This window comes from Scyliorhinus torazame, chromosome 1 (assembly GCF_047496885.1).
Source record: "Scyliorhinus torazame isolate Kashiwa2021f chromosome 1, sScyTor2.1, whole genome shotgun sequence".
In the NCBI taxonomy this organism is placed as follows: Eukaryota; Metazoa; Chordata; class Chondrichthyes; order Carcharhiniformes; family Scyliorhinidae; genus Scyliorhinus; species Scyliorhinus torazame.
This window is the reverse complement of record NC_092707.1, coordinates 338,543,490-338,570,144: the sequence shown is the minus strand read 5'-3', so window position 1 is coordinate 338,570,144 and position 26,655 is coordinate 338,543,490. Positions and strand designations below refer to the sequence as shown.

Sequence of the window (26,655 nt, the reverse complement as noted above, 5' to 3'; positions counted from 1 at the left end):
TTGTCAGCTCACCTCTGATCCCATATGACTTCACCTTCTGTACCAGTCTGCCATGATGGACCTTGTCAAATGCCTTACTGAAGTCTATGTAGGACAACATCCACTACCCCACCTTCATCAATCATCCTTGTCACTTCCTCGAAAAACTCGATCAAGCTGATGAGACAGGAACCCCCCTTCACAAAACCATGCTGCCTCTTGCTAACACATCCATTTGCTTCCAAATGGGAATAAATCCTGTCTCGAAGAAGGCTCTCCAATAATTTCCCTACCACTGACGTGAGGCTCACAGACCTGTAATTTCCTGAATTATCCTTGCTGCCCTTTATAAACAAAGGAACAACAGTGGCTATTCTCCAGCTCTCTACAACCTCACATGTAGCCAGTGAGGATACAAAGATTACTGTCAAGGCCCCAGCAATTTCCTCCCTTGCCTCTCTTAGTACACTGGGGTAGATCCCATCGGGCCCTTGGGACTTATCTAACTTTAATGTTTTTCAAGATTCCAATATCACCTCCTCTATCTACACACCCTTCCCCAGACTCATCATCCATAAGTCCTTGTCTTTGGTGAATACTGATGCAAAGTACTCATTCAGTACCTTGTCCATTTCCTTTGGCTCGTCACATAGATTCCCTCCCATGTCCTGAGTGGGCCAACCCTTTCTCTGGCTATCCTCTTGCTCTTTATATATGTGTAAAAAACCTTTGGGATTTATTTAATCCTGTTTGCCAATAACTTTTCCTGACCTCTTTTAGCATTCCAGACTCCTTGTTTAAGTTTCTTCCTACTTTCCTTATATTCCTCACAAGCTTCATCTGTTCCCAGCCGTCTAGCTCTTACAAATGTTTCCTTTTTCTTTTGGACTAGGCTCACAATATCCCTCGTTTCTGAACTTACCATACTTATCCTTCTTCCTCACAGGAGCATGCCGGTCTTGAATTCCTACCAACTGACATTTGAAAACCTCCCACATGCCAGATGTTGATTTACCCTCAAACATCCGCTCCCAATCTAGATTCTTCAGTTCCTGCCGAATATTGTTATAATTAGCCTTCCCCCAATTTAGCGCCTTCACCCGAGAACTACTCTTATCTTTATCCAACAATACTGTAAAACGTATTAAATAATGGTCAAGTGCAGAGCTTTTGGCCTGCAATGAGTGAATGTCTGTCCGGGTGCCCTTTTAATATGGCACCAGAACGTTGGACTCCATGTGGTAATGGCAGGGCAGGCCACTTTCTGCCCACCCCACCCCCACGAGATTTGCTGAGATCCTCAAGAATATATTATTAATGAGCTCAGCAGAAGACGATTTTACTTGTTCACCCACCCTGTTGCCCTTTCCCACCTGCCACCACATTTGGTCTCCAGAATGGAAAATTCCACCCCAAAGTGTTTCAAAGTTTATTTTCTATCAATTCATTAGCTGAGGTCTTGGACCAGGTTTGATTCCGTGAAGGAATTTCTCTCATGAAAAATAGGATTCCACCTTCAACCTAAGCTATGAACAGCTGAAAGTGATGGTTAGATGAAACAAAATTCATTAAACATTGGTAAATCATGGATACGTCTCCAGCAAAACGATGAGCCTACAGAGATACGCTATAGATAAACATTCTTAAATATTTACAGCTTTTTAAAAAATAATTTGGATTTCTTTTTCTAAAATGGTCAAAATTATTTACACCAACATTCTGATGCAGTTTTGAGTTATTATGTTATTAGCTAGTGCTCTTTATTTGATCATAGTTTGTGAGGCACAAGGAGTATAAGCTAACACTCTGTAAAACACAAAGTGCTCCTCCAGTCCCATTTTTAGAGAACATGGACCTGCCGCTCCCCAGGCCACTGATTTACTCAGCCCACCCACACACATGCACACCCACACCCTGCTCCAGGTCCAAAGCCTGGCTCACAAAGCACTATCCAGTGATTGCGTCTCCCATTCTCACACCTCATTTACCCGAGGTCTGCTACCAGCTGCAGTAACCCAATTTTCAGCTGCGTTGGGCTTGTTACCTCTTTCTCACCGCTGCTTGCTTGCGTCACACAAATTTGGCCAATATCAGGCGTAGCGACTTAGTTGAAATGAATCTGCTGTACTCAGGTATATCTTTATGATCTATCTTGAACTACCCATAAAAAGGTAACCAGCAGTGTTGTTTTTTAATTAGAAAGTTCCTCTTTTCTTGTGCGGATGGCCTCATCTCCATGTTGCACTTTACATAGTGACCAGGTTGATATTGGAATCTCGCCATCTGATAAATTTCTGATATACATTTTCCCACTATTCATTCTGCCGTATAATCAGTTCAGTACACTAAACTAAGTCCATATTAAAGCAATCTGTGTTCACCAAAGGCTAGATTTTCAACCTATTGACTATGAGTGGATGTTAAATGCAGTCATAAATTAAAATGGACCACTATTGTGCATCTAAGAGTAACTACCTGGTTTATCCAAACCAGGATTCTGCAAACATTCAATTTTAGCAAATTTAAATAACCGTTCAGCTAAGTTCAAGCAAATAAATGAGTTTTGGAACACAATCTTTATAAAATTATATGGGTGATGTTGAAAACTATGTGAAACACAATACCCCAGTTTCTAAGCTCTTATAACTGTGTGAAACAACCATTGCCTGCTAGCTTCCAGCTTTAACAAGAAACTGTGAACATCTTTGAAGCTATTGATTAAAGAATGTGCTGCCTGAAGTTATGGAAACAATTCTTTTCTTAAGTTTCTAGTTAACCCTCAGCTCCATGCAGTGTTTTTTTTTAATTGATGACCTTCAGGCAAGCTTCAACTCCTTCAGAATCTTAATTTTCTTTAGCAAATGACCTGATTCAAATCTCTGAACCAATCATTCTTTTTTTATTACCTTCCTCTGGTACTATAGGCAGGATTTCGCTAGAATGGCTCTTTTGTAATGTACAGGTTAAAGATTTTTATCTTGCCAGACAATTCATACACTATAATTACAGTGGTACCAAATGAAAGATTCTTGCTTTCGTGTCATAATATGGTTTTGTTAACTTTAATAATTGAACATCTTGCTTTATCAATCCAAGTAGCAAATCAAGTTACACCCTAAATATTGCATCAAAACTGGATTTTATTATATGGCAGAATCTCTACCGTCTAAAAATAGTAGGACCATGAAACGAAACTTAATTCTATAAAATAACAGTTAAAAGGCCTATTGAATATAAAGATAAACAATTTTATTTTTACACTTTCATTTTTAATTTTGTCTGTATTTAATAATTATTGATATCATTGGGGGAAAATTGGATTTCAAATCTAATTTAGAATTCAAATTTTGTCATAAATGGAAATATTAACAACTTATATTAAATGCTGTTTGCACAAATCATGGTTTGAGAAGAATGATTAGGCAAAGAATAAAGGATCTGTTAAATTCACTTTCTCTGCAATCCTTTGTCTTTGAAGTTTCAGTTCATTCTTTAATTGATCTTAATTTCTAAAATTCAGGAAAATGATCTGTAGTCCATTAGTTACAAGACTGTTAAATGTTTATGTTGTAACACTTCTGCTGCAACTTAATGTAAACAAAATATGTATAAGATTTGAACAGTCTTTTACCAGCCAAAATAGTCTGGAACTTAACCAGTTCAGTACACTGTTGCCTCTCTTCCTTCCCCCAGGTGAATACTTATGCAGCCATCCGAACAGCAGCCTTATTTTCAACTTGGCTTTTTATCAGCCCCATATATGCCTACAGAGAATATTTGGAGTGAGAAATGGTAAAAGTGACAAGAGTATGAAAAAGAAAGGCAGGTTTTAAAACAAAAAGAGAGGGTTCAAAATTAATAAGGCGGAAAACTAATAGTAAGGGGAAACATTGGCAAGAAAATTAAGGTTAAAAATATTGCTACATAGAAAATTATTGCAAACTATGATTAATGCATGCAATAATAGTTCAGAAAATAAATTTGCAATATTTTTTTAAATGATGACATTTTTATGTTGCGACTAACAGCAACATGCACCACAAAAGAAGTCACAACGTATGGTCAATTATAAAAGTGTTTCAGGTATTTTATTTGTGATAGCCAAGTGTGGTTAATTAAATTATTGTGAAAGGTGGTAAAGTAATACTTGAACTAACCAACAAGGGACTCCAATTGTACCAGCCTGTAGTATTATTGCTTCATGTCATTTACTCCCTCTTGATGGAGATGGGGCAGCAAATGAATAGGTATTGCGCAATGTCAAGACTTTTGTTGTATTTTGCTCAAGATATTCTCTTGCATCAATGAATTTAATTAAACAATAGTATGGCCAGTGACTGTAATTAACATTCTTGCTCTGTGAAGTGCCAGAGAACATTTTTCAACGTTAAAGGTGCTGAATAAATGTAAGCTGTTGTCTTGTTGCATCATATGTTGGTTACGAAACTTTTGGAGCACTTCCTACATCATTCATTCTTCTCTCTTTATTGGAGGATGAATTGCAGAGCGCTGCATAAAGTTAGACAAAGCTTCAAACCAAAGCCACATAATGAAGCCAAACAAAATGTTTATTTCATATTAAAATACATAAATGGCTCTAATAATGGACAATTAGTGAAGTTGACCCCTATTTCTGAGCAATTGCATACTTTTCACATAAGCTCCTCAAAAAGCTGTCTATTGCAGCGTTATTTTTGTACCCAAGCAGAATTCTAGTGTTGAGGACGCAACTCATTCTGTGGCTCAGAGTGAGTTTGAGCGATGGACATTAGGCCCATCCAATAAAGTTCTCATGCTGATTGACAACACATGCACATGAACAAGGAAATAATGTGCTAATTATCACCCAACACCTTAGCTGGTAAATCAATGGCTGAATATCACCCATTGCTGACAAATCAGTATTGCTTCATATTACGTACCACCTAGTACAAAAGGTACCCTTACTTTGGGGGATGAGGGGTATCAATATTATTCACCAGTGCCTCTGCTGATCGAGTTGCCCCATTCTGAAGGACTTAGTCTTGAGATTTGGTTTGCGGTAGATGGTGAGAGGTGAGTAAACTAACCTCACCCAATCCACCTCAGGTGTATGTGTCTATTCATGGCATCATTAATAGGGGTGACAACTACTCAGTCCTTCTGGAGACTAAGGGTTGAATCTGAACTCCTAAAAATGGGTGGGTTTAGGTTGTGTCAAAGGTCAAAACATAAAACACCTAATCCAGGAAGAAAACCTTCCTCAAACCAGCCCTTGGAGATGGAATGAGAGGTGGGCAACCAACCCAATGACCGGGAACAGGTGAGTCATTTAATTATTACAATGAGGCTGTGTGCCTTCATTTTAACAATCATTATACTTTTAACCAGGTTTCCTTTTGGGAACTCTGGAACTTAAAGGAGGCAAGAAGGACTGAATCCATGAGGTAAAGACCTTTACTTAAAAATGGTTTTCTTCAGACTCAATAAACTAGGCAGTAAAGAATGTCCAATCTCCTCGCCCAAACCATCTATGCACTCCCCTCTCCAACCGCCTCAGAATCCATAGATCGGGTCCTCACAGATTATTATCGACCTATCGCGACTGGGACCCGCAGTGAACAATACACTCCAGCATTGTGCCGCCTGTACATTCTATTATTTATACTTGAGATTGTTTGCAGAAAATGTATTTATATTCGAGTACAAATGTTGCATTTTGTCTTTGTACTTACCAATTTATTTCTGATTTTTCCAAAATAAAATTAATTGAACAAGTTTTTTGCAATCAAGTTTCACATGAAAACTTAACTTCTCACTCGGGAAATAACCTCGTTCTGAGTGCCTGCCAGATCCTTGACTCTCTTCCCGTGCTTCCAGATCTCTATATTTTTCTGTTGAGCATTGCCAAATGCTAAGTTCCCTTTCGGTATGCTGTCAAATCACAAAGCGCACCCCACGATTGAAACCCACTTTAGGCATCATACTTCCTTCTGTACATGTAATCATAAGGATACCTTTAAGCATACGTTTCTGTCAAATTTAGATTCGATTGTCTGAAATTACATATTCATAAAGCTGCAAAGAATCTAGTTGAAAAGCAGGTTTCTTAATTGTAATTCTATCACATGGAAATTTCTTAAAAACATCATGTGTAAACTATTCAAATGGCTCACAACATATTGACAAAAAGATCCACCCTTTTCCCTCAACTTGACAACTGCAGGCGAAAGAAATACAATTTACAACATAACTAACAATAAAAAAAGGAAAAAAAATGCAACAGAAATATTTTAAACCTATAATTGTTCAACACCTGTCAAAAATGCATTTATCCTGACATATCCCAATCTGTTTCAAATGTAGTTCATGGTTCTTTCCCTCCTGAGTGAAATGAATGTTCACTGTGCAGAATTTTCTGTGTGTAAGCACCTGTTCCCTTGCAGCTCAGAGAGAAAGCTTGTCCAAGTTAATTGCCCTTATTTGAATTAAAAACCTGCAATTACTAATCTTTTCTGAAGTAAGACCATATTTCTTTTGACAGTAAAACTAGCCATTTAGATAGGACTTGCCATTTTTAAACCAAGTTTCCCATCCCTACCACTTTTCAAGTGATGTAAGAATAATTCATAAATAAAGTTTCTTTGTGTTGTAAAGATCGTGACTGGTACAGCCATTGCTATTATAATGAAGTTCTCATTCACATAAAGGCTTTCTCTTAATTATGCTCTGTTTGTCTCACTACATCCATCTCTCATTCTAAATTTAACATACGTATGTATCTCTGTTACTGTATTTATCTTTTTTCTGAATTGCCCTTTCCTGCTGCCCCCCCTATGTATCTGTCGCTGTCACTGTTTTCTTCCCCTTTTCTTTCTGTCCTCTCTGATTGTGATTGGTGCATTAATCCACATGAAACTACAACCTTTCTCAGCACAGCATACCATTCAAATGCCCTGTTCTCTTTCCATAACCTTAAAACATCATTCAAAAATGTGAACAAGGAAAGAAATTAGGAAGCACTTTATCACACAAAGGGCAATATGACATTGGAATTTATACCCACTGCATTATTGCTTCTTTCCCCTTCTGTATAAAACTACTACCATCCAGAACCATGCGTAGCTCACCAAGCTTCAATCATGTCACCCGGTGAAATCTTCCAAACTCTACAAAGATAGTCTCTGCACACAAAAAAACTTTAGTGGAATAATTTATTTAATGACGAACACAAACTGTGGGTGGCATTTTGAGGCCTGCAAGAGCGGGAAATGTGTGATCCAGAGATTAAGTCAGCAGCTTGGCAGTGGTGGATTGGGCCTCATACCAGCCCGTGGCAGGTTCCTACTTGTAACATATTTGCATGCCGTGAATACTCATTATAGTAAAACTTTTAGTGATTATGTCCTACCTTCAAGATTAAGTTGCGAGTGCATGGGAATCTTGTGGTGCCCAGTTCATGGTTCGTTTGAAATGTGCAATGCAACAGACGGTTTGTCAAGTTATGTCTGAGGTCAGTTTTCTACAGCACAAGCGAGTGAAGTAGGAGAATGGTAGTTTGCATGGAGAGCAAAGACAAGTCTAGGGTGAATGGGGAGTTGGGGACATGGAGCAATGAAGTGGGAAGGACTTGGTGGCCTGGGTGTGGTGGGTGCAGTCAAGCAAGGTAAGAAAATGAAGGGCCTAAAGGGCAGGGTCAATGCTCGCATGTGTCCCATCTCAGCATGTTAGCTGGTGAAGGAAACGCTGACCGTCAGGGGGGCTTTTGATTCAGTGGAGGGGACAGGTCCAGCCTGAGGATAGAATAATTAAGGTCTCATAGCATGGGTAATCCTAGAATCACAGAATTTACAGTGCAGAAGGAGGCAGTTGGGCCCATCGAGTCTGCACCAGCCCTTGGCAATAGCACCCTTCTTCAGCCCACACCTCCATCCTATCCCAGTAACCCCACCTAACCTTTTTGGACACTTAAGGGTATTTAGCGTGGCCAATCCACCTAACCTGCACATCTTTGGACTGTGGGAGGAAACCAGAGCACCCAGAGGAAACCGACGCAGACACAGGGAGAACGTGCAGACACCGCACAGGCAATGACCCAAGCTGGGAATCAAACCTGGGACCTGGAGCTGTGAAGCAACAGTGCTAACCACTGTGCTACCTTGCCGCCCATAGGATCAAATAACAGCACTACGGATGATGTATTCTAGGTTCAGGGGAGAGATAGCATTTCCAGTTGATGGGTGACAGAGTCCAGGGTAAGGGGGCTTGCGGGTGGGGGGAGGTGGAGGGTAACTGGTTCTAGCACAAGTGTTACAAATACCATTTTCATAACCTCTCCAACAGCATGTGCGGTGCCAGAATTGGAGATTGAAGTAGGAGGAGCTCAGTGTGAAGTTTTGTTTGTGGTCAATGAAGTAGTTGGAAATCTCACTGCTCATCCGTTCACCATCAGAATCCCATGCCAGTGGCCCTCAAGGTGACTGTGGCCCTCAATCTTTTCATCACTGCTGCTTTCCAGGGTTCCGTGGGTGACAAGTGGCATTTTTCAGGCTGCCACATGTGGATATATAAAGGAGGTCACCCATGCTCTATTCCATGCTGCAAATGAATTCATCAATTACTCTACAGTTAGCAAGACTTTGTGGCTATTGCCCATTTCCCTAGAGTGTAAGGGGTTATTGACTGTATTCGTGACCATTCGAGCTTTCTGGGAGCAGCAAGCAGCAATTGTGAATTGCAAGCTCTTTCACTCATTGAATGTGCAACCACATGCAAAGAATCATGTATGCCTTTGCTTGTTTACCAGGTTACCAGGGAGCTGTCATGAATCCTACATTTTTGCAGGTGCCAGAGCTTTTTGAGGCTCGTCCAAGTTTTTCTTTATTCATTTATGAGATGTGGGCGCTGCTGGTTAGGACAGCATTTATTGCCCATCCTATTTTGTCCTTCAGGAGGTGGTGGTGAGTTACTTTCTTGAACCGCTGCGGTCCCTGAGGTGTAGGTACACCCACTGTGCTGTTCGGGAAGGAGTTCCAGGATTATGCCCCAGCGACAGTGAAGGAACAGCGATATATTTCCACGTCAGGGTGGTAATGGCTGGATGCTGGGTGACAAAGGCTGACCTTTCAGAGCTGGTTGATGACACCAGTGAGGCATCCCCAGAGCACAGGAGAAGTCCACTCCAATGCAGGTCACACCACCAGCAAAGCTATCATTGAAAGAACTATTGGCTTGTTGAAATTATGCTTCTGCTGCCTTTACGAGCTCTGGAGGGGATGTGTAATACACAGCATAGAGAATATCCTGAGGAAACATGGTCTACTCTGCACTGCATAATGTTGTCATGCATTGCAGATAACTATTGCAATAGGAAGAGTAGCAGGAGCAGCACTTACCTTCAGATGAAGATAAATTGGATGCACCCGAAGAGGACGCCATGAATGTGCATAAGCCTTTACTGGATGATAGGGCCATGGAGAGAACCGCATCGGAATTCCGGGATAGCCTAATATACACTAGATTGCCGGAACTCCATTGCCTGCTTGGAATGTAGACCAACCCATGCCTCCCTCGTTGGCAGAGCTACTTCTGAAGCCCTGCCACCTAGAAGATTAAGGGGACCAAAGCTTTACCTCACACATTCACTAGTTAATACTGGTCCCAAAGACATTTCTGCCTTGGACATACATCAGTCAGCCCACCATGACTGAGAAATCAGATCCTGCACCATCCTTACAGGGATTTGAGTTCACCTACAATATAGAAATGATCTCCGCTGAGTGTGATCTCCGACATTCTCCTTTGCAGCGCATAGAAGGTAGGGCCAGCTGAATTTTCAAGTTCAGCCATGTCCGACAGAGTGGCAAATGCAGTGCAGGGCACTAACATGAACATTCAAGAAAGAGTGAGCACAAAATCACAACATTGTTTCTTCCACGATGAAATGTCCCTAACGCCCCGTCATCATTAATTTGTGTTGATCATTAGGTATGTCAGTACTAAGCTAGTCCCAACAAATGATACAGACATGAATAAAGTGAAAGCTATGTAATGTGAAATACAGGCAAATGCCGTTTTTACAGAATGGGTCGGGGCATAGTTCATCCCGTAAAAACAATATTTTCCTTAAAATCGGTTTAATTCACCCTGGATGGATCAGCAGCTGCCAGCCTCTCACTGCTACATGGACGGGGACAAATTGGCCAATAATAATATTGTTGGGGAAATACTTGGGTGGGAAATTAACAGATCTTCATTCCTCCCCTAGACAATAAAGAAAAAAGCACCTATAACTGAAAGGATGCAGGTTGGATCTCAGAACAAGACCAAGACTGAGTGTCACTGGTTGTAGGAGCTGGATCCTCCATAGCTGCTGCCTCCCCGGCTCCAGGAATAGTCGTCTCCCCAAGAGTCGTACTGCCGAGAGTCATAGCCGCCGCTTCCCGACTTTTTCTCAGCGTGGTCCACCCAGATTTGCCGTCCGTCAAGGGATTTCCCGCTCATTGCCTCCAGTGTATCCTGGTGTCCTCCGGGTTTTCGAAAGTGATGAAGCTGAAACTGCAGGACCTTTATGCTCTCTAAGTTTTATGTTAATGTCAATGGAGTTGGCCAGGAAAGTTGTGGTCATGATGCAGAGCATCCCTGTTTGTCCAGGAAGCTCTTTTGTAGCCTGCCCATACATGCTGCAGTTAGCTGACAGGGGGTTCACAAATGAGAAACCTCCCCCAACACATGAGCGCAAGTGCCTCGCATAGCCGGCACTTTAAATTAGAATTGCATGGGACCCAGCTCCCAACACAAGGGCTGCCAACTTCCAGTTTCGACGTCAGAAGCAATGTGCCACAGATAAAATACTGCCCTGATTGTATGCTAGTTGCAATTACCATTTCCCTTGTGACACTGTAAAGCTTGAGCTTGCCCTGTCACTGATGTAAGAAAAGCAAACTTCAACCAGAGAAAAATGTTTTGGCTCGTTTTGTTATATTGTATTGTAATAATCATTTAATTTGCCTGAAATAGAAGTGTTCAAGAGCTCTTGGTAATCATTTCAAATAGTGTGCAAAGATGTTGTGTGAATTGTACTGTTGTGTGTTTGATTGTCAGCTCCTTTTGAAATTAACAGATACTTAAAGCCACGATCACAGTTATGATCATATTTTGTGATCAGCCTTTTTCAAATCAAGGCTCTACTTGGAGCCATGGGAGAGATTTTTGAGTGGTGTTAAAAGTGCAGCCTTTGTCTTCAGCTAACCCTCAGTCTGGTAGTCCTTGTTCTCGTCCGAGTCAAAAATAATGGGGGATCTACTGGCCACGTTGCGCGCGAAAAGCAGCATGGCCGGTAGATGCCGGGAGATCCATCTTACGGGATCAACCCGGCTCGCCGTGCCTCTCCAGATCTAACGCGATCTCGCAAGACGTTGCAATGTGAATCCCACCCACCCGGCTAATCGCGTGGGACTCTGTTTCCATTCAGGTAAATCGCTCCCTCAAGTCCAAGACCAAGGTTTTGAGAGAGGCTGGCACTTTCAGGTAAAGGTTGTTGTTATCTTTGTGTGCTCTCACTTTTACTCTGGTAATAGTGTGAAAGGATGGAAGAATTCTGAGGCTCGCTAACAGTTTAAAAGCCTGCTATATGAAATGCTCCTTTCAGTGGGAGTTAGTATCTTTGTACTAGCTGATAAGGACTTTAGTGTTTTATGCGGGAGGATTTTGTGGGCTTCCACAACCCTCAAAACAAGTGGGGGACACCCACCGGAGGCAAGTATCCCACTGGGTATGAACTCGTGTTCACTGAGGAGTGAATTGTTGAGGATTTTCATCATCCATTTTCAGTAGTTTCTCTCTAGTTCTTCCCTAGGCAAATTTGGCACTTTTCATTCATGTTTCTTGCCTCTACAATTCTGAATTTTATTCTACTTCAAGGCAAGCACAAGGGGGTATGTGTTACATTCATATGAAGTGGATGATACTTGTTTTTAAGACAGACCATGCATTTATATAGCACGTTTCAAGCCCTCAGCATGCTCTAAAGCACTTAAGAGCTAGGGTATTACATTTGAACTGTAATTTTGTAATAAAGATATATATAATTTCGACGATTCTATTGCTGTTTGAAAGAGCCAGCACAAACCTAATGAGCCAAATGGCCTCCTTCTCTGCTATATTTAATATACAATATACACAAGCTGATCGCCGAGCAGTATTTCAGATTCTATAAGCAATTTTGCTCTTAGTGCCGGGAGTTAAGGTAAGAGTGGGGGTTTTCGAGAATTTACCTTAATTTTTAAAAATTCTTTTTAAATCTAACATAAATTACTGGTAAATTTACTAGATTAAAAATTTCTGGTGGAAATGTAAAAATCTTTCAGATTTAAAGAAGGTAAATCAGGACCCCATAGTTGGACTAGCTCCAAAAGAGTAAATTAGGGCAGTTAGTAAACCAGTTCAGGTCGGTTTATTTCAGCAGAAAAGCTGAGTCTATAAAAACAAGCTTGTTCAGTGCCTTGCACAGATTGCCATTTTGTTCTGACTGCCAGGAGTTAAGGTACGATTGGGAGTTGAGGGATGTGGAGGAGCGTAGATTTAAAAAGAGCTGGAGCTGTGAGCTAGAGCAGAGATTTAAAAAGAGCGGGAGCTGAGAGTCAGGCAGAGATTTAAAAAGCGGGAGCTGAGCGTCCGAGTGGACATTTAAAAAGAGAGGGAGCTGAGAGTCAGAGTGGAGATTTAAAAAGAGCGGGAGCTGAGACGGATCCTCTGGGCAGTGGGCTGAGTTTGAAAAACCATCCAGGAGTGACATCATAGGAAACAGTACATTCATTGGTTGTTAAGTAACTTCTCATTTGCATTATCTATTCTAAATGGATTTCAAATTAAAGATAAAAGGAGAAATATTTTCCAGATTATAAAAACTAAAAACCAGTTCGAAATTTTAAAAATGAACAAATTAAAAACTAATTAAATAAAATAGAGATGCAGGGCCAGGCGATGCGTTTTAAAATAGAACATAGAAAAATACAGCACCGAACGGGCCCTTCGGCCCACGATGTTGTGCCGAACCTTTGACCTAGATTAATCATAGATTATCATAGAATTTACAGTGCAGAAGGAGGCCACCTGGCCCATCGAGTCTGCACTGGCTCGTGGAAAGAGCACCCGACCCAAGGTCAACACCTCCACCCTATCCCCACAACCCAGCAACCCCACCCAACACTAAGGGCAATTTTGGTCACTAAGGGCACTTTATCATGGCCAATCCACCTAACCTGCACATCTTTGGACTGTGGGAGGAAACCGGAGCACCGGGAGGAAACCCACGCACACATGGGGAGGACGTGCAGACTCCGCACAGACAGTGACCCAAGCTGGAATCGAACCTGGGACCCTGGAGCTGTGAAGCAGTTGTGCTATCCACAATACTACCGTGCTGCCCTTAAGAACAAATTAATCTACACTATATCATTCTACCGTAATCCATGTACCTATCCAATAGCTGCTTGAAGGTCCCTAATGTTTCCGACTCAACTACTTCCTCAGGCAGTGCATTCCATGCCCCTACTACTCTCTGGGTAAAGAACCTACCTCTGCCATCCCCCCCCCTATACCTTCCACCATTCACCTTAAATTTATGTCCCCTTGTAATGGTTTGTTCCACCCGGGGAAAAAGTCTCTGACTGTCTACTCTATCTATTCCCCAGATCATCTTATAAACATCTATCAAGTCGCCCCTCATCCTTCTCCGTTCTAATGAGAAAAGGCCTAGCACCCTCAACCTTTCCTCGTAAGACCTACTCTCCATTCCAGGCAACATCTTGGTAAATCTCCTTTGCACCTTTTCCAAAGCTTCCACATCCTTCCTAAAATGAGGCGACCAGAACTGTACACAGTACTCCAAATGTGGCCTTACCAAAGTTTTGTACAGCTGCATCATCACCTCACGGCTCTTAAATTCAATCCCTCTGTTAATGAACGCTAGCACACCATAGGCCTTCTTCACAGCTCTATCCACTTGAGTGGCAACTTTCAAAGATGTATGAACATAGACCCCAAGATCTCTCTGCTCCTCCACGTTACCAAGAACTCTACCGTTAACCCTGTATTCCGCATTCATATTTGTCCTTCCAAAATGGACAACCTCACACTTTTCAGGGTTAAACTCCATGTGCCACTTCTCAGCCCAGCTCTGCATCCTATCTATGTCTCTTTGCAGCTCACAACAGACCTCCTTACTACCCACAACTCCACTAATCTTCGTATCATCTGCAAATTTACTGACCCACCCTTCAACTCCCTCATCCAAGTCATTAATGAAAATCACAAACAGCAGAGGACCCAGAACTGAGCCCTGCGGTACACCACTGGTAACTGGGCTCCAGGCTGAATATTTGCCATCCACCACCACTCTCTGACGTCTATCGGTTAGCCAGTTCGTTATCCAATGGCCAAATTTCCCACTTTCCCATGCCTCCTTACTTTCTGCATAAGCCTACCATGGGGAACCTTATCAAATGCCTTACTAAAATCCATGTACACTACATCCACTGCTTTACCTTCATCCACATGCTTCGTCACCTCCTCAAAGAATTCAATAAGATTTGTAAGGCAAGACCTACCCCTCAAATCCGTGCTGACTATCCCTAATCAAGCAGTGTCTTTCCAGATGCTCAGAAATCCTATCCTTCAGTACCCTTTCCATTACTTTGCCTACCACCGAAGTAAGACGAACTGACCTGTAATTCCCAGGGTTGTCCCTAGTCCCTTTTTTGAACAGGGGCACGACATTCGCCACTCTCCAATCCCCTGGTACCACCCCTGTTGACCGTGAGGACGAAAAGATCATTGCCAACGGCTCTGCAATTTCATCTCTTGCTTCCCATAGAATCCTTGGATATATATCCCGTCAGGCCCGGGGGACTTGTCTATCCTCAAGTTTTTCAAAATGACCAACACATCTTCCTTCCTAACAAGTATTTCCTCAAGCTTACCAGTCTGTTTCACACTGTCCTCTCCAACAATATGGCCCCTCTCATTTGTAAATACTGAAGAAAAGTACTCGTTCAAGACCTCTCCTATCTCTTCAGACTCAATACACAATCTCCCGCTACTGTCCTTGATCGGACCTACCCTCGCTCTAGTCATTCTCATATTTCTCACAAAAGGCCTTGGGGTTTTCTTTGATCCTACCTGCCAAAGATTGTTCATGCCCTCTCTTAGCTCTCCTAATCCCTTTCTTCAGTTCCCTCCTGCCTATCTTGTATCCCTCCAGCGCCCTGTCTGAACCTTGTTTCCGCAGCCTTACATAAGTCTCCTTCTTCCTCTTAACAAGACATTCAACCTCTCTTGTCAACCATGGTTCCCTCACTCGACCAACTCTTCCCTGCCTGACAGGGACATACATCATGGGCACGTAGTACCTGTTCCTTGAACAAGTTCCACATTTCACTTGTGTCCTTCCCTGACAGCCTACGTTCCCAACTTATGCACTTCAGTTCTTGTCTGACAGCATCGTATTTACCCTCCCCCGAATTGGAAACCTTGCCCTGTTGCACGCACCTATCCTTCTCCATTACTAAAGTGAAAGTTACAGAATTGTGGTCACTATCTCCAGAATGCTCCCCCACTAGCAAATCTATCACTTGCCCTGGTTCATTACCAAGTACCAAATCCAATATGGCCTCCCCTCTGGTCGGACAATCTATATACCGTGTTAGAAAAGCTTCCTGGACACACTGTACAAACACCACCCCATCCAAACTATTTGATCGAAAGAGTTTCCACTCAATGTTTGGGAAGTTGAAGTCACCCATGACCACTACCCTGTGACTTCTGCACCTTTCCAAAATCCGTTTCCCAATCTGTTCCTCCACATCTCTGCTACTATTGGGGGGCCTATAGAAAACTCCTAACAAGGTGACTGCTCCTTTCCTATTTCTGACTTTACCTGCATGGTGTGGGAGCTGGTGGACTCCATTGTGGTTCCTCGTGAACACATCTGTAGCAAATGTTGGTTATTTGAGGAACTTCGGCTCAGAGTTGATAAGGTGGAGTCTGAGCTTCAGACGCTATGACACATCAGTGAAAGAGAGAGTTACCTGGATGCTGTGTTTCAAGAGGCAGGCACACCTCTTAGATTAACTACCTTGAATTCAGCCAGTGGTCAGGGACATGAGGGTGTGAGTATGAATGAGTTAAGTAGAGGGATCCATGAGGTAGAGTTGCAGAAGCCTCAGTCCTTGTCTCGCAGATTTGAGATTCATATTCCCTGTGTGGATGAGAGCTGTGACTGTGGAGAGGATGAGCAAACTGACCACAGCACCGTGGTACAGGGAGTCATTCATGTAGGGGGAGAGAAAAGAAATTTAGTCGTAATCGGGGATAGTATAGTTAGGGGCATAGACATTGGGTGAAATTCTCTCCCCCATGCCGGGTGGGAGAATCGCCCGGGCGCCGCGCGAGTCCCGTCACGCTGCCCCGACGCCCGCACTCGATTCTCCCACCCACCCCCAAACCGGCGCGGCGCGAATCACGGCTGGCTGCTGGGAGAATCGCCGCTTGCCGTTGGTAATGGGCGAGCGGCGATTCTCCGGCCCGGTAAGGCCGAGCGGCCTGCCCAACACAATAGGTTCCCGCCGGTGCCATCCACACCTGGTCGCTGTCGGCGGGAACAGCGCGGGAACGCTGGAGGGGGCGGCCTGTGAGGGGGGCGAAGGGGGTTCCTGCACCCAGGGTGGGGGGGGGGGGGGGAGACGGACGGACTCAAAAGGGGTCTGGCCCGCGATCGGTGCCCACCGATCGGCGGGCCGGCCTCCCTGAAGGAGGACCTCCTTTCCTCTGCTGCCCTGCAAGATTGATCCGCCATCTTCTTGCGGGAAGGACGGCAACCACTCATGCGCGGGTTGGCGCCGGTCAATCCGCGCATGCACGGGTGACATCATTTACGCGGCGCCAGTCACGTCATTTACGCGGCGCCAAGGCCCGGCGCGCGTAAATGACGCGGCGCCGCTCCTAGCCCCCCCCCCCCCCCCCCCCCCCAGGGGCGGGAGAATAGGGGGCTGGGAATGGCCTCCGACGCCTGAGTGAAACACTCCGGTTTTCACTCCGGCGTCGGGACTTTGTCTCCCGATTGGAGAATTGCGCCCATTGTTCTCTGTGACCAGGATCGAGAGTCTCAAAGGTTGTGTTGTTGACATGGTGCTCGGGTTTGGGATAATTTATCTGGGCTGCAGGGGAACTTGGAGTGGGAGGGGAAATTTAAAAGCATAACCAAAAAGGTAGTGATCTCCAGATTACTACCTGAGCCATGAGCTAATTGGCACAGGGTCAATAAGATTAAGGAGGTAAATGTGTGGCTCAGCCTGGTGTGGGAGAAATGGGTTTGAATTCATGTGACATTGGCACCAATATTGGGGAGGAGGGAGCTGTTCCAATGGGACGGTCTTCACCTGAATCATGCTGGGACTAGAGTCCTGGTGAACCGCATAACTAGGGCTGTAGATAGGGCTTTAAACAAAATGGTGTGGGAGCGGGTTCAGTTGTATGGAGAATTAGAAATTAAGTTGTATAGAGAATTAGAAGGTAGGAGTGCAGGTTAATGACGAGGACTTTAAACTAGTTAAAGGAGCCGAGGGCTCAGGAAAGGTTAGTAAAGTTTCCAGAACAAGCAGTAGAACAGAGAGTATGCAAAGCGGAAGGAATCTAACTTCAGGCACAGCAGAGAAGGAGCCAAATATAAGAAGTGGGTGGTCAATGCAGGACTGAGGGTGTTATACCTAAATGAGCTTGTTGCACAGATTGAAATTGGTAAGTACGATATTGTGGGCATCAAAGAGACGCAGCTGCAAGGGGATCAGGGCTGGGACCTAAATATCCAAGGGTAGCTGTCCTATCGAAAAGACAGGCAAATGTGCAGTGGAGACGGGGTTGTATTGTTAGTAAGAAATGAAATGAAATCAATAGCAAGCAGCGATATTGGATCAAAAGGCGTAGAATCTGTGTGAGTAGAGTGAGGGAATCGCAAATGAAAAATACCCTGATGGGAGCTTTATACAGGCCCCCTAGCAGTACTCAGGACCTGGGGCAGAAAATAAATCAGGAAATAGAAAAGGCATATAATAAAGGCAATTTTACAAAAATCATGGGGGACTTAATATGCAAGCGGACTGGGAAAATCAGATTGGTAGGAATTTGTGGAATGTCTACGAGATGACTTTTTGGAGCAGCTTGTGGCAGAGCCCACTAGGGAACAGACAATTCTGGATTTGGTGATGTGTAATGAGACAGACTTGATGAGAGAACTTAAGGTGAAGGAACCCTTAGGGGCAGACAACACAACATGATAGAATTTACCCTTCAGTTTGAGAGGGAGAAACTGAAATTGGATGTAACGGTATTGCAATTAAATCAGGGTAACTACAAAGACATGAGGGAGGAGCTGGCCAGAGTTGATTGGAAGGGGAGCCTAGCAGGGAAGACGGTGCAACAACAATGGCAGCAGTTTTGGGGGTTTATTTGGAGGCACAACAGAAATTCACCCCAAGGAGGAGGAGACATGCTAAGGGGAGGACGAGGCAACCATAGCTGACGAGGGAAGCCAGGGACACCATAAAAACAAAAGAAAAAGCATACTATGTGACGAGGATTAGTGGGAAGCCTTTAAAAACAAGCAGAGGACAAGTAAAAAGTAATAAGGGGGGACAATATGAGTATAAGCCAGCTAGTAATATAAAAGAAGATTGCAAGTGCTTTTTCAATATGTAAAAGGTAATAGAGAGGAAAGAATGGACATGGACCACTGGAAAATGAGGCTGGAGAAGTAGTAATGGGAATCAAAGACATGGAAGAGGAACTGAATAAGTTCTTTGTATCAGTCTTCATGATGGAAGACACCAGTGGCATACCAGTACTTCAAGAGAGTCAGGGGCAGAAATCAGTGTAATGGCTATCCCTAAGGAGAAGCACAGTAAGAAGTCTTACTGTGGCGATCTCTACTGCCTCCCGAAAATACACAAGGCCAACACACCAGGCCGTCCTATCGTTTCAGGCAATGGGACCCTGTGTGAGAATCTCCCTGGCTACATCGAGGGCATCTTGAAACCCATCGTACAAGGTACGCCCAGCTTCTGTCGCGACACGACGGACTTCCTACAGAAACTCAGCACCCATGGACCAGTTGAACCAGGAACATTTCTTGTCACAATGCACTCTACACCAGCATCCCCCATGACGACGGCATTGCTGCAACAGCCTCAGTACTCAACACTGACAACTGACAATCTCCAGACGCAATTCTGCAACTCATCCGCTTCATCCTGGATCACAACGTCTTCACCTTCGACAACAAGTTCTTCATCCAGACGCACGGAACAGCCATGGGGACCAAATTCGCACCCCAATACGCCAACATCTTCATGCACAAGTTTGAACAAGACCTACTCACCGCACAGGACCTTCAACCAACGTTATACACCAGATACATCGATTACATTTTTTTCCTTTGGACCCACGGCAAAGAATCACTGAAACGACGACACGATGACATTAATAAGTTCCATCCAACCATCAGAGTCACCATGGACTACTCTCCAAAATCAGTTGCATTCTTGGACACACTCGTCTCCATCGAGATTGGTCACCTCAGCACTTCGCTTTACCGCAAGCCGACGGATAACCTCACGATGCTCCACTTCTCCAGCTTTCACCCTAAACACATTAAAGAAGCCATCCCCTATGGACAAGCTCTCCGTATACACAGGATCTGCTCAGACAAGGAGGAGCGTAACAGACATCTACAGACGTTGAAAGATGCCCTCGTACGAACGGGATATGGCGCTCGACTCATCGATCGACAGTTCCAACGCGCCGCAGCAAAAAACTGCACCGACCTCCTCAGAAGAAAAACATGGGACACAACCGACAGAATACCCTTCGTCGTCCAGTATTTTCCCAGAGCGGAGAAACTACAACACCTTCTTCACAGCCTTCAACACGTCATCGATGAAGATGAACATTTTGCCAAGGTCATCCCCACACCCCCACTACTTGCCTTCAAACAACCGCGCAACCTCAAACAAACCATTGTTTGCAGCAAACTACCCAGCCTTCAGAACAGTGACCACAACACCACACAACCCTGCCATGGCAATCTCTGCAAGACGTGCCAGATCATCGACATGGATACCACTATTGCACGTGAGAACACCACCCACCAGGTACGCGGTACATACTCGTGCAACTCGGCCAACATTGTCTACCTCATGCGCTGCAGGAAAGGATGTCCCGAAGCGTGGTACATTGGCGAGACTATGCAGACGCTGCGACAACGAATGAATGGACATCGCGCGACAATCACCAGGCAGGAATGTTCCCCGGGACCTGGGATTCATGTCGCATTACATTCATCTCCCACCATCTGGCCTGCGAAATCCTACCAACTGTCCTGGCTTGATACAATTCACACCTCTTTAACCTGGGGTTACCCCATCTCTGGATATGTAAAGATTTAATCACCTGCTAATGGTCGCATTCTAAGCATTGTTTGGCATCTTTGAATTTGTTTATATATGTGTTTCTGGAACATACCTCTTCATTCACCTGAGGAAGGAGCAGCGCTCCGAAAGCTAGTGATATCGAAACAAACCTGTTGGACTTTAACATGGTGTTGTAAGACTTCTTACTGTGCTCACCCCAGTCCAACGCCGGCATCTCCAAATCATAACTAAGGAGAAGGTGCTGGGGAAGCTGAAAGATCGGAAGGTGGATAAATCATCCAAACCAGATGGATTACAACCCAGGGTTCTGAAGGAGATAGCTGAGGAGATTGTGGAGGCATTTGTGGTGATCTTTCAGGAATCACTAGAGTCAGGGAGGATCCCAGAGGACTGGAAAATGGCTAACGTAACACCCCTGTTTCAGAAGGAAGGGAGAAAGAAGATGGGAAGTGATAGGTCGGTTAGCTTGATTTTGGTCGTTGGTAGATTTTAGAGTCCCATTATTGAGGATGAGATTGCGGAGCACTTGGAAGTACATGGTAAAATAGGGCTGAGTCAGCACGGCTTCATCAAGAGGAAGTCATGCCTGACAAATCTGTTGGAATTCTTTGAGGAGGTAATGAGGAAGTTAGACAAAGGGGAGCCAGTGGACGTGATCTTTTAGGATTTCCAGAAGGCCTGTAACAAGGTGCCGTACAGGAAGTTGCTAAACAAGATAAGAGCTCATGGTGTTAGGGGCAAGGTACTGGCATGTATAGAGGATTGGCTGACTGGCAGAAGTCAGAGAGTGGTGATAAAGGGGTCTTTTTCGGGATTGCAGCCGGTGACTAGTGTTGTTCCGCAGGGGTCAGTGTTGGGACCACAAGGAAGAAGGAACTGAGGGCATTGTTGCTAAATTTGTAGATTATACAAAGATATGTAGAGGAACAGGTCGTGTTGAGGAAGCGGAGAGGCTGCAGAAGGACTTGGACAGACTAGAAGAATGGGCAAAGATGTGGCAGATGGAATACAATGTGGAAAAGTGGAAGGTATCTATTTCGGTAGGAAATATCGAGGCATCACCTATTTTCTAAATGGGGAAAGGCTTTGGAAATCTGATGCACAATGTGACTTAGGAGTCCTTGTTCAGGATTCTCATAAGGTTAACATGCAGGTTCGTTTGGCACTAAGGAAGGCAATGCAATGTTGGCATTCATTTTGAGAGGGCTAGAATACAATAGCAGGGATGTACTGCTGAGGCTGTATAAGACTCCGGTCAGACCCCGTTTGGAATATTGTGAGCAGTTTTGGGCTGGGGTATCTAAACCTAAGGAAGGATGTGCTGGTCATAAAGGATCCAGAGGAGGTTCACAAGAATGATCCCGTGAATGAAGCGGCTTGGCATATGAGGAGCGGTTGAGGACTCTGGGTCTGTACTCGATGGACTTTAGAAGGATCTCATTAAATCTTGCAGAATACTGAGAGGCCTAAATACAGTGGACGTGGAGAGGATGTTTCCGGCTAGTAGGAGAGACTAGAACCCAAGGGCACAGCCTCAGACTGAAGGATGAAACCGTTTGAAACTGAGATGAGGAATTTCTTCAGCCAGAGGTTTGTGAATCTGTGAAACTCTTTGCCGCAGAAGGCTGTGGAGGCCAAGTCACTGAGTATCTTTAAGAGAGAGTTAGATAGCTTCTTGATTAATAAGGTGATGAGGGATTATAGGGCGAAGGCAGGAGAATGGGAATGAGAAACATATCAGCCATTATTGAATGTCGGAGCAGAGTCAATGGGCCAAATGGCCTAATTCAGCTCCTATATCTTATGGTATAAAATGAATTGTGCCTGTCTTCTGTCTGTTTCCAGCAATCATTAGTCTGCAAACCTTCAATTTCCCCTCTTCCAGTTTCTCGGTCACCTCTGCTTAGTATGGAAACTTCCAAGTTGAACCAAGAGTAATCAGATTTGAGACCTCCATCTTGCCTGAGTTATTGTTGCATCATGGACTTAGTGCTCACTTCCTTCGAGTTCATTCATTACTTTTCTTGTCATCCTCATGTTGTTAATGCTTTTCTTGCTAATCCCTTTGCTGCCTGCGAGGGCTTCCATGACCAAGTTGTTTTTTGTGAGCAAAGTTGTGCAGCATGTAGAAGAGAGAGAATGAACAGGGAAGGATACATGGTGAAAGAGTGAGAGTGTATGATCATCATCATGTTTTACAAAAGTTTGCAGATGGCCTTTCACTGCTTGTCCCCAATCTCTGCCACTTGTCTATTTATACCCCACACAGGCCCATTATCCACCTGACAGATTGCTTGTCATTTTCATAAAAAGTCATCAGCTTTTAATTACTACAGCTTTACTCTAGTACATTAAACTTGCATTCAATTTATTTTTAATTTCTTACTTTGACATCTTGTTTAGAAACTGTGTTTTGAAGTTAGAATAGTCTTGTCACCATAGGGGAAATTTCAACCTATTTTACTTTGGTTCCACCTGCTTTTATGCCATTTTTTGATAAATACAACCATTCAGCTTGAATTTAACTATTGATTTATGCTGTTTAAAAAATGGAAATTGAGTAAATAAGTAGAGGATCAGTATTGTTGGTCAAGTGCAAAAGAGAATAGAAGAGTGGGCAAACATGACAGAAAATATGGAGAATGTTTTTTCAGCAAAGACAAGATGAATAAGCATGTGACTTAGTGAGAAGGAGGGACATGGTGTAAGACGAGTAACAAAAGGAAGCAAACCAAACGAAAGAGAATTGATGTTACAGAAAAAGAAAGACCCTTCACAAAAAAATGTTCATAAGTTACATCGCAGCAGATATCAGTATTTTCCCTTTGTATAACAGCGGATGAACCTGTTATTGGGTAATTAAGTCATGAACTTGCAGAAGCTTTGTTCTCCAAACTATAGTCTTACTAATGTGTGTGTGTGCAGAATGATAAAATAGTATAAAAATGAATTGTTCTGCAATCCACAAGTAAACCAAACCTGACGTGTTAAAGCTGCTTTTTTATATGCATATAAAAAAAATGACCTCTGGGAATAAGATTACTGATATAGTTTAATTTTATTACAGTGCTATAAAGATAACTGTACCACAATGAAATAATTTCTATAATGCATAATGTTGCACAGGATCTTGCAACTTTTAAGTGGAGGCATGGTTTGCAGTTTTTGGTTTCAATGTGATGATAACTAAGTCACCAAGAACGGGAAAACATTACCATGGCAAGAACGTATGATCCAGCAGATTTTAAGCACAAATAGGGGAAGGAGAATAAATTAATTGGTTCATTGTTTTCCTTTGTAGCATTAAGCATGTTAAACATTTAGTATGACAACTGGTGGATAAAATTTAATTGTGCCATATGTAATCAGCAGCAGCAATTAAAGTCATTCTATTTGACGTCCCACGGCATTAATCATAAGCAAAATGAAAAGTAAATTTCTTCATCAATACCTGTCCTCTGCTTGTTTGACGCCCACTAATTCCCTTTGGCTCTTACTTCTCTCTTTCTTTTTGGCTTTCACAAGGTGTCCTTTTTACTTCTGTCACTGAAGGTAGGCAGAGGTAATGTTTTTGCCTCTGTTAGTCTGTCTGTAAACAATAAAACACAAAAAGTAATGGAGGAATTGCAACAAGATGTTTGTACATGGATAGGGTATAGTCCAAGGAAGAACGGAATAGTTTTTGGCAACAACACTGGTCTACATGCTGGAATTTAAAAAAGATGTATTAACATTGGGAGTTAGGGTGAATTGCCTTATTTTTAGAATGTTGTGATTGTCTCAGCTGCTGTGGTGGAATATGTCACAGCTGTCAAAATGTGAGCAGAGATTTCAGAGCAGGTTGTTGGATATGAATTCTCCTCTGAAATTGAAGCTTTAATGAAAAGATTTATTTCCTTTAGTTTTTTTTTCCATTTCATAATTAGAATATCAACTAGGTAGCGAAAAGTCTCAAGTATGAGGTGTAAAAATGTTAATGCATCATGGCAGCTGAGTGTTGTCTTCACTTATCTGTTTATTTGATCTTCATTATCTCTGTCTCTGGCTAATTTCCCTCACATTTTTGTAAACCTTTTCCAGTTCTTCCTCCTCTCTTATATGCCTTTTACTTTCCCGATGTACCTTTTATCGCTGTTACTCTGTTTCTTTATTTGTTTCTTTATTTTCATTCATTTTCTCTACTGTTACATCTCCCACTGTATGGATTCTGACCACTCATCCCATGGTGACTCATTGCTTCCCAGACTCTTCACCAGCTGCCTATTTTCTCCATTCATTTTGTTATGTTTGTCACTTCCCATTGGATTTTATGATGGTAATAAGACTTGAAATTTTCACGGTCAATTTCTTTATGCTGTTTAGTTTTTAATAGTAACAGGTACAAAGCTTCAAATTGCACAACTAGTACAAAATCATACTTTCTCACAGATGGCATCTTGAGTCATATCTAAAACCTCTGAAGTGAATACATATTGTGTGGATTTCTGTCAAATTTATAATTAAGGATAAAGAGATAATTCAGTTTCTTACGGCCGAAATTGGAACTACACAGGAAAACAAAAGTCATCCAAAACTAGCAAAGAACAAGACGATCAGTTTGGAGTACAGGTCTACGTCTTCCTGTGCCTCATTCTCACCCACTCTATTGCATTCTTAAAGATACAGTGGTCCTCCTGCTCTTCGTTTCACTTTTTCCCCTGAACATTCTTAAATCTTCTTGATCGCAAGGACTAAGCTTATATCTGTAATGTTCTCATTATCAAACATGGAACTATGGGAAGAAACATAAACTTTAAATGCTAGTGCATCCAGCTCGGGTCCCAATTCGCTTGAATGCAGTGTTCAACTGAAGTGTTGAATAGAAAAAAGGTGACATTTATGGTTTCAGTATTCAAGTGAAGGAGTTTCTTTCTGTTGTTCATGTACCGCATTACAATAGGTGTTTGCTGACCAATTTATTATGTACTTTCTCTTTCAACAGTGGAGCTACATGCCCCATTCAAAGTTGAAGTTTATTTGTGCGAATGTGTGAAGAGATGCTTGAAACATTTTAAGGTCTCTGCTCCATGTTGATATGCATACTACTTCATAGATTGGAGGGATTGACTTGATTAATGTTCTTGTAGTCTTATTTATTTTATTTTTGCTTCAAAATTAAAAACCCAAACAGAGGGTGGAAGCCAGTGAGAGTTAGATGAATAATTAGTACCTGGAGCTCTTACTATGTACAAATGTTGAAGGTGTAATCTAATCTCTAGGTATGGTTTATGTCAGTATTCCTATGTACAGATTGTATGTCTGTTTCTTCACTGTCTGCTGCCAGCTTTTTTCATCAGCCTTCTCTCTGTTCCCTATCTTCAACTAGTGGGAGACCTAGTGATTTATTTTTAAATAGAAAGAACAATAATAAGTAAGCATATACCTCAAATGCTGGCCTATTTGCCTCAGAAACCTGTTCCGCAATGCCGGCATGAATTTCAAAACTGCATTATTAATTCACAATGTAATTTTTGTTGTTATTGATTAGGGATAGTGATGCTGCTATAATTGCATGCAGACACTCAAGATTTTTTCATTTTTACTATTTTGGAGGAAAAAAAAAAGAGTCTTATCAAAATTACCTGCAACTGAATATTTTGCACACAACTTAATTTATCTAAAAAAAATTGAAATGTTTAAGAAGTTGAAGATTTACGAGCAGAATGTTACAGGGGTAGAACCAAAGTTGGTGTGGAGCTACCCCCGCTCGTCCCACAGCCTTAAAGTGAACTGAACATAGTGGAGAAAATCTCTGAAGAAGACCATGCAATGCATCGGTTGAATGCAGTCTAATTGAATAAGATGACTCCAATTAAAATTGTCTTAAGAGTAAATGGTAGATCCCTTAAAATGGAAGTTGACATTGGAGCTTTGGTGACCGTAATGGGTGAGCAGACCTTCTAATATCTGTGTGCAGGAACGCAGTCTTTAAGATTGAAGAGTACTACAGCCAAGCTTTCCTCGTACACCGGGGAGATTTTGAAGATTCTCGGAACAGCCAAGACCATAATGGCCTACAGAGGGCAGGAGGCTAATTTGCCTTTGGTTGTCATGGAAGAACATTGAACCAGTCTGTTGGGAAGAGACTGGTTACAGAAGATTAGGCTCAACTGGCTGGAAATCTTCAAAATATCCAATGGCGTCCTCCAAGATGTCTTAATTCTGCAAAGAATTG

At 42.8% G+C, this 26,655-nt stretch overlaps 1 protein-coding gene and 1 long non-coding RNA gene across 9 annotated transcripts in view; one reads left to right on the top strand and one right to left on the bottom strand.

Moving 5' to 3' along the window:
- The window catches only part of LOC140425243 (uncharacterized), a 42,791-nt gene extending 38,603 nt beyond the window's left edge, over positions 1-4,188 (bottom strand). Inside the window, exons 1-2 of the long non-coding RNA XR_011947797.1 lie at positions 4,137-4,188; positions 3,611-3,743 (exon numbers count right to left, since the gene is read on the bottom strand). This is a non-coding gene — a long non-coding RNA (uncharacterized lncRNA). The remainder of the gene's footprint in view (positions 1-3,610; positions 3,744-4,136) is intronic.
- LOC140425211 (G patch domain-containing protein 2-like) overlaps positions 1-26,655 on the top strand; it is a 398,136-nt gene that overhangs the window by 136,571 nt on the left and 234,910 nt on the right. The gene's annotated exons all lie outside the window — the stretch shown is intronic.